This window comes from Petaurus breviceps, unplaced genomic scaffold, assembly GCF_028583685.1.
Source record: "Petaurus breviceps papuanus isolate PSGF00001 unplaced genomic scaffold, PetGlider_PUasm1.0 90702, whole genome shotgun sequence".
Lineage (NCBI taxonomy): Eukaryota > Metazoa > Chordata > Mammalia > Diprotodontia > Petauridae > Petaurus > Petaurus breviceps.
In genome coordinates this window covers 8,068,917-8,076,648 of record NW_027187317.1, presented here as the reverse complement: position 1 = coordinate 8,076,648, position 7,732 = coordinate 8,068,917, and the positions used below count along the sequence as shown (strand labels likewise).

The 7,732-nt window shown below is 38.4% G+C and overlaps 1 long non-coding RNA gene across 1 annotated transcript in view; it reads right to left on the bottom strand.

Moving 5' to 3' along the window:
- Nucleotides 1–7,151, bottom strand: part of LOC138144617 (uncharacterized) — an 8,025-nt gene extending 874 nt beyond the window's left edge. Inside the window, exon 1 of the long non-coding RNA XR_011163987.1 lies at nucleotides 7,031–7,151. This is a non-coding gene — a long non-coding RNA (uncharacterized lncRNA). The remainder of the gene's footprint in view (nucleotides 1–7,030) is intronic.
- Between the last annotated feature and the right edge of the window lie 581 nt (nucleotides 7,152–7,732).

The following is a 7,732-nucleotide window of genomic DNA, read 5'->3' as shown; positions in this document are numbered from 1 at the left end:
GTTGTGAAATTTTGTTGACACCAGTTATTCCTACTGTATTTTTGCCAAGTAAGGGACATGAAAGATCTTGGGGCCGAATGTAAGGGTTATGGGATTTAAAGATCTCCCATGCCCCATGGACGTGCTGACATAGCAGAGCAAGAGAAAGTGAAAAGCCGAGCTAACGGTCCTGCGGTTGGCAGTTGGTGGCGGTTGCCTTTTTTTTTTTTTTTGAGTTAGGACTCCGGCTGAGCACTGCCAGCAGCCGGAGCTGCTGGGAGCAGGACTTTCTGCTGGGGACTGCCAGGGGCCGGAGCTGCTGGGAGCACACTTCCAGGACACTGGGTGGTTGCTGTGAGTGGGGAGAGGAGGACCTTTGCCTGAGGTAGCCTGTTCTGTTTTAAAGGCTTGAAAATGTGGGTGCTTTCTACTTTATCTACCTGTGCCAATATCATAACTACTCTGATGGCTTTCACTTTCTGGTTTTGGGACTCAGTCTTTTGGTATCTTAATAAATTTTCTAGTTTATTTCCCCAAATGGCAAACCTGACGTATTTTGTGATGGATAATTATATCAGCATATTTGTAATCTCTATAGGCATTGTGAATATGGCATTGCTGATACAATATATTAATTGTATAATCTATCATTCTCTCCAGACAACTCTCTAAGATTGTACTTTATAAATGATTTGCTGTTCTACATTAGTTGTACAAACTTCCACATTGGTGTTTCCTAAAGCACTGAAATCAGTGGGAAACAATGGTGCAGCACCAAGAGCATTGCTTTTTGTGGTCAACTGACCTGGATTAAAATCCTGTCTTTGCCATTTACTACCTCTCTAAAATTTGGAAAAGTGCTTCAGTTCCTTTGACCTCAGCTTGTTCTGGCTGAGGTCAAAATTGATAAATTGCAGGTCTAGTAGATTACAATATGTTGCAAGCACACTCTCCATGAGAATAGAATCTTCATGTGCTGTTATCCTTCACAAACTATTGTGGAGCAAAATAAGCCCCAATAACTATAACCTATTGATTCTCTTCTCCGTGTGTAAGCAGAGCTCCCACAGCTGGAAAGAGGAATTTAAAAGAGCTATAGAGAGTACTAAGTATTTCAAATATAACATTAGACAGAAAATCAAATTAATCCTCTAGCTTTGGATCATTTGCTCCCTGTATCCTATGAGCAACCTGATCATTACAATTACAATTGCCTTTCCTTAATAATTTACAAAGCATTGCTTGTTTTTTGAATGACGTTGAAAAACTTTTTTTTTAACAAAGTTCATTTTTTTCATTTGTTCTTCATAATACCTTTCTAAAGTAAGGAAAGATAATGCTATCTTTACAGATGTGGAAACTGTTTTTTATAAAAAATAAAAGCCCTCTTCTTGAGTCAAAAAATCTGAATTTAATCTTTAGCTCTTCTTCTTTATATCTGTGTGAGCTTGCATTTTCTTATCCATAAAATGATTCAATTAATCAGTCATTCATTAAATGGCTGCTCTGTGTCAACCAAAAACGATCAAAGACAACTTCTTTCTACAAAGTTAAAATCAGAGTATAATTCTGGGCAAATCTGTAGCAAGACAGGAGTCTTGTTGTGTTAGTCAGAAAAAGCCTGTTAAAGTCTCAGCACTGCGACTCCAAAAAGCTGTTGCATGCCCAGTGGCCACATTCCAGTAAAGCTGTCCCAGCAGATGGCTTAAACCAGGTTGGGGGTAACCAATAGTTCCCAAACTTGTCTGTGAGTTAGTCGGGTGTCTACCCCAAGCATGTGAAGATTTCCTCTGGTAGAATGGGTGGACGAGAGCAGTTTACTCCAATGGCCATGAAAGTGACTGAAGCAGGCACTGTGGAGTGCTTAGAGTTTGGTCAGACATTGAAGATGCCAAGGTTGTCCACTGCATCCTGGGCCATCACCAATCATCTTAACTTTTATCTTGCCACTGGCCTTCAATGACAATGGAGCAGAGAGTGATGTTATGTTATTAGTCCTCTTTAAAAACAAAGGATGAATAATGCTCTATGCCCAGCAGTACACTCATCATAGGGAATACAAAGTCAAAAATGAAAATAATGCCTGCCATTTATGTCTAAAGGTCTTTCCATTTCTAAATCTTATCAGTCACTCAGCAATTGGCATTTATGAAACACCTATTAGGTGCCAAGCACTGTGCTAAATGCTCAGGATATAAAGAAAGGGGAAAGTATTCCCTGATTTCCAGGAACCCAGAGTCTAATGGGAAAGACAGCATGTAAACAACTATGTGCAAAACAGCAATATACAGAATGAATTGAAGGAGAGGGGTAATCTCAGAGGGAAGGCACTAAGATTAAAGAAAACAAGGAAAGACCTTGCAGAAGGTGGGACTTTATCTGCCACCTGTGTGAAGTCAGTGAAGTAAGGAGGCAGAGATAAGGAAGGAAAGCATTCTAGGTCTGGGGAACAACTAGTGAAAATGCTGAGTTGGGAGATGGAGAATCCTGTGGAAAGAACTGCAAGGAAGTCAAAGTCCTGTATCACAGAGCACATGGAGGACAATAAGATGTAAGAATCCTGGAAAGGTAGGAAGAGGCCAGGTAATTAAGGGTTTGAAATGCCAGACATAGGTTTTTATATTCAATCCTGTAGGTGACTGGAAGCACTGAAGTTTATTTAATGGAGAATCCAGTGAGAAGTATGGTTGGATTTGTGTTTTAGGAAGAACAGTTTGACAGCTGAGTAGAGGATGTATTAAGGTGAGGAGAGACTTGAGGTAGGGAGATTCATAAGAAGCCTACTGCAATATTCTGGGAACAGAATGGTAAGGATCTGTACCAGGATGGTTGCAGCATCAAATAAGAGGAGACATATATGATGGATGTTACAAAGGAAGAAATGAAAAGATTTAGCCACTGACTGGACATGGGGAATGTAATAGAGTGAGGGGTAGATGATGGCATCTAGGTTGTGAACCTCAGTGATGGGAGGGATGGTGGTATCCTCAACAGCAATAAGCAAGTTAGGATGAAGGGAGATTTTGGAGGGAAAGAAAATAAATTAAATTTTGTATATCTTGAGTATGAGATGACAAAGGGACATCTAGCTCAAAATGTCTAAAAGGCAGTTAGTTGCTGATGTGAGACTGGAAGTTGGGAGACAAGATAGGGCTAAACAAGTAAATATGAGAGTCATCTGCATAGAGATTATCATTGAAACCATGGAAGCAAATAAGATGACCAACCTTCTACAAGGAGAGCTTTGGGGGACCCCAACTGCTAGTATGTGAATGAAAAGCCAGCAAAGGAAACAGAGAAGGATTGGTCAGATAGGCAGGAAAAAGAACCAGGAGAGTACAGTGTCATGAAAACCTAGAGAGAAGAGTGTAATAGAAAAGTTGGGTAGCTTTCAGAGTACAAATTTTGGGGTTGAGGGGAAGAATTAGGTTGAAGGGAACAGAGATAAGGGAAAGGTCAGTGGAGGTTGGAAATGGCGGGGGAGATGTTGAACAATGAGAATTGAGAATTATTGAAATGGGGTGGGTATGATGGGGGAATCATTAAGGGATGAGTTCAAGCAGGTTATCATTATCTTGTTTTTTTTAAATATTTGCTTTATTTTTCTCAATTTATTTTTTTTTTAGTTTTCAACATTCATTTCCACAAGTTTTGAGTTATAGATTTTCTTCTCATCAAAGTGGGAGGTGGGATAGGAGGGAGAGAAAAGTCTTCTGCAATATATCCACTATGGATATGTTTTGCATCAGCTACACATGTACAACCTATACTGAACTGCTTATCTTCCCAGTAAGGGTGGGTGACAAGGGAGGAAGGCAATGAATGAATCTGGAATTCAGAGTTTTAAATATATATATATATGTAATTAATATTAATTTACTTGTAACTGGGAAATAAGACATACAGGCACTGAGGCATAGAGATCCACCGTGCCCTATTGGAAATTTGGAAGGGGTATGGGAGTAGATATGGGAGAGAACAGATTGGAGGAGGGGATATTTTGGGGTGGTGGGAAGGGGGAAATGGGGAGAAAATTTTTAACTCAAAATCTTGCAGAAATGATTGATGTAAACTAGAAGTTAATAAAGCATTTGATTTAAAAAAAAGATAAAAATCTAAAAAAAAAGAATTGTGTCTTTGAAAGAAAACACATGGATGTGTGAGTTTTCAAATGCAAATCAATAGATTTTTAAGGATTAGATTAGGAAAATATCAGTGGGACAAATGTCATCTAAAGGACAATTCCACACTAGAACACAGATGCTGGCAGAGGCTAGATGGTTTCATAAATAGTTTCCTGCTAATTTTTTTTCCATCCCAATTTCAATAAACCAGTTTGCTCTCCATAATTTCATTAAATTATACTTTCCTTAAAACCCCAAATCAGTGAATGGTATAAGTTAGTTTTAATCACTAAGCAAGAGTTCTATGTCCTTGTTTGGAGTTAGGAATTCTATGAAAATCACTTTCAAATGACAGTTACTGAGAAAAAGAGTCAGGAAAGAAAGTCAGTTTTATTAAATTCCATTCTTCCATGGTAAAGTGTCCTTACAATAGATTTTCAAATTGATGTCTAATTCAAATGTAATGGTTATCAACTTAATGATACAAGGCTCATAAAAATGCAGAGATGTGCTAAAAAAAAAAAGTTCAGTTATAAGTTATTAGCAAGCAACCACAAGCCTCACTGGCAATTGCTTTTCTTTTACAATTTTGGATTCCTCTTTATTGTTGTTGCTTTCAAAAGAATGCCAGCGTTGTAATCTTCAATTCCATCCTACTTTGGCCACCCACCGCACTGATTACAACCCTAGACTTCAATGTGATTTGGGCCAGCTCCAGCTTCAAGAGTCTGAATCTTAGGGGCAGCCAGGTGGCGTTGTGAGTAAGAGCGCCGGCCCCAGCATTGGGAGACCTGGGATCAGTTCCAGCCTCAGATACTCCGCACCCACACAAAAATAACTGGTCGAGTAACCTTGAGCAAGTTACTTAACCCCAATTGCTTAAAAAAAAAAGTCTGAATCTTGAAATTCTTCTGTCATTACAATCTCCTATCCTTCCATTTCTCCTAACACCTTGATGTCAAACCAACTTTTATCCTTCATCACGGCCTCTAGTTCTTCAGTCTTCCATTCATCCTAGCCTCCATTTCCTCCCCTTCACAATCTTCCTTACATAGCCATTTCAGTAAGGTTTCTTAATCCTCCACCTTGGAATCCATTGCCTTTTTGTCCTTTAGTTCTTCATTTCTTTTTAATCTTTTCTACCATCATCTGCCTTCTCCATTCCTGCTCCTGAATCACCAAGCATTGTTAGTCATAGAACTGTGCTGAATGAGTCCCATAAAAATTAATGCTAACTTCAACTAAGTACTCATCATTACAAGGCAATCCTTTTCTGCCTTTGATTCATTTCCCATAAGTCTCCATAGCAGCTGTTCCAAATTTCCCCTCTCCCCTTAGATTTCCAACTCCAACATAAACCAGTCTCCTCTCAACAGAAGATTGAGCCTCATTCAACTGGATGTTTTGTCTGCATGATGCTCATGTGGCAAACACCCTAATCCTCCTTCTTCTAGATGTCAAAATCTCTTTCTTTCCTTATCTATTCTCAACTTCCTTCACCCCAGGGTCAAAGAATAAAGGCACCCTTTTCCTTGTCAAAGCTAACCCTTTCATCTTGCCTTGATGTTCTCCTCAACCTTGTGATACAGCGGAAGACTATGACTGAACTCCTTAAAAAGGAAAGATAAAGGGACGGCCAGGTGGCTCAGCGAGTAAGAGCACTGGCTTCATTGTTGGGATGACCTGGGGATCAAATCTGGGCTCAGATACTTAGCACCACACCCAGAAATAACTGGCCGTGTAACCCTGAACAAGTTACTTAACCCCGATTGCTTTAAAAAAAAAAAAAAGAAAAGATAATAACCTGGGAGCTTGTATTGCAATAAGGATCTGGAAGGAGTGAGAGAAACTCAAAGGGGCAGAAGCAAAATGGTATTGTGAACATGTTATTTCTACTAATGTATACCTGAGGCCCACAATCCCCAAAACACCATGGGTTCACAGCAAATATCATTGACTCTTAAAGAAGGCAAACTTTTCTCTTTGGCTCATTGTCATCACACAAGTAAAATTCTAAAAGAAATTTCCAAGACAAAGTTTATGTATGTCTTAGATCTAAATTTCTTCAACCATGGGCTCACCATCCCCAACACATATATTAAATGCCTAATATGGTTATTGAGTGTGGGACAGCTTTTATTTGCTCCACTATAAAAATATGCGTGATTCAAAGTACTCACCAAAGCCCATAAATAAATATAGAAACAAAAGTATTCAATATCCCTTAAAATTTCCTTCAGAAAATAAAGACATTTTGTAGGACCACTGGAAAAAAAAATCTTCCCCATTCATGTAGGACTTTAACTCTCTGAGCAGCTCACAGTAATATTATGGTGGTTTGGCAAGGTCCATATTTTCTGGACCTTCACCCCAGATAGTATACTTCAGTTATAGTACAATTATAGTTATGCTATGTGTTCCAGTGCAGAACATTTGTCCCACTGGTACTTTTCTAGTCTAATTCTAAAAAATCTATTTATTTACATTTTAAAACTTACTCATGCATGTATTTTCTTTCAAAGACACAATTCTAAAGCACAAAGTAGGCAAGGGCTCAGGTGGGAACATATTTTGGTGATTGATTTTTTTTTATTCTTACTACAATACAATTCTTGAATAGGACCACGGAGTTAGTGTCTGATAGATCCACCATTAGAATCACTGAGGAGTTAGGTCAAGAAGGCAACTTCAGTTAACAGTATAACTTTGATTATAGCTCAGTGCTCCTTAGAAGATCCTCTTCTCCTCTGAAAAGAACATCTTCTGGCACACCAACACCCAATTCTTGACTTCCAGATTGACCCATAACTCTAGAAAAATAAATTTTAATGGTCACTAGTCTCTGACTCCGGATTTGAAAAGGAAAGAAAAAGACAAAAGAAGACAAAAAGGAATTAAAAATATAGAAACTACCCTTTCAGTCTGACCTGGAGAGCACCAGTCTGTATTTGCCATCTACTTCTGCCAGTCACTATTTTCTGCTTCTAGTGTGTTGAAGGGTGAAGTCAAGAAAAGAGAGAAATGAACTTACACTAATTCACAGCTCACCCTAATAGATAAGAAAAGAATCATTTCTCTAATAAGAATCCTTCTCCCACGTCCCACCCACCCCCAAAGAAGGAATGTGCTGGAGTCAGCTTTAAACAACTCATTAACCAATTTTTTTTTTAAATTTTCATGTGAGCATTTGTACCTGAGAAATCAACAAATGCTACAAGTCAGGACTTGATTATTTTGCTGATTGTCTAAATGTAAGAAAGTAAGGGATAAAATGCTAATATTATAGATTAATATAGGACAGAAAGTGGGGCTAGGTTGACTCAGTTGATCACAGGAAGGAAGGGAAAGCAATAATCATTTTATATAGCATCTACTATATGCTAGACACTATGTTAAGTGTTTTTATAAACATCATTTCATTTGATAGGCATAGGAATATAAGCTTGGATGACTGTCTAGAGTAGGAGTAAGTTACATACTGGGAAGAAATCAAGCACAAATGACTGTACAGATAGGTTCATAGGCATTGGAAATAAGAGGGATTAGGCAAAGCAGAAAATGGACCAAATCAGGAGAAACAGCTAGGATTACTTCTAGAAAAGTAAATTTTACCAATGTACACTTGATTT